We start from the raw sequence: 442 nt of genomic DNA on the forward strand, positions 1-442 counted from the left end.
CTGTACAGAGGCACCTTCTGAAGTGCCTTCTGGGAAAGACATCATGGCTTAAAAGGAAAAAACATGAGGGGTGTTGAGCACAAACCTGACTGATTCCCCCTCCTTCCCCAGAATTTCCCTGGCCAGGGCACTGAGATCCAGATCCAGTGCCAGCTCTTCTTCTGGCATGGGAAGGCTCAGTATAGGCAGTGACACGGGTGGAATGAGCTGCTGTGCTGGTTGCAGTTATGGTGGGACAGGTTGTGGCTGCTGTGTCTGGACATGAGAGAGTCTTAGGCACAGGCAGTGGCTTTGGCGGCACTGCTGCTCCCCTCTTTTTACTGCTTGTAGCAGCCTCATCCCTTGTAGCAGGAGGAAAGAGGCTGCGTCTGAGTTTGGTGGGGGGAGAAACTGCAGCTCTCCCACTTGCAACCCCCCTTGCTCCCCTTCATGCAGGCTGGCC

This window comes from Gavialis gangeticus, unplaced genomic scaffold (assembly GCF_001723915.1).
Source record: "Gavialis gangeticus isolate Ggan-Ray unplaced genomic scaffold, GavGan_comp1, whole genome shotgun sequence".
In the NCBI taxonomy this organism is placed as follows: domain Eukaryota; kingdom Metazoa; phylum Chordata; order Crocodylia; family Gavialidae; genus Gavialis; species Gavialis gangeticus.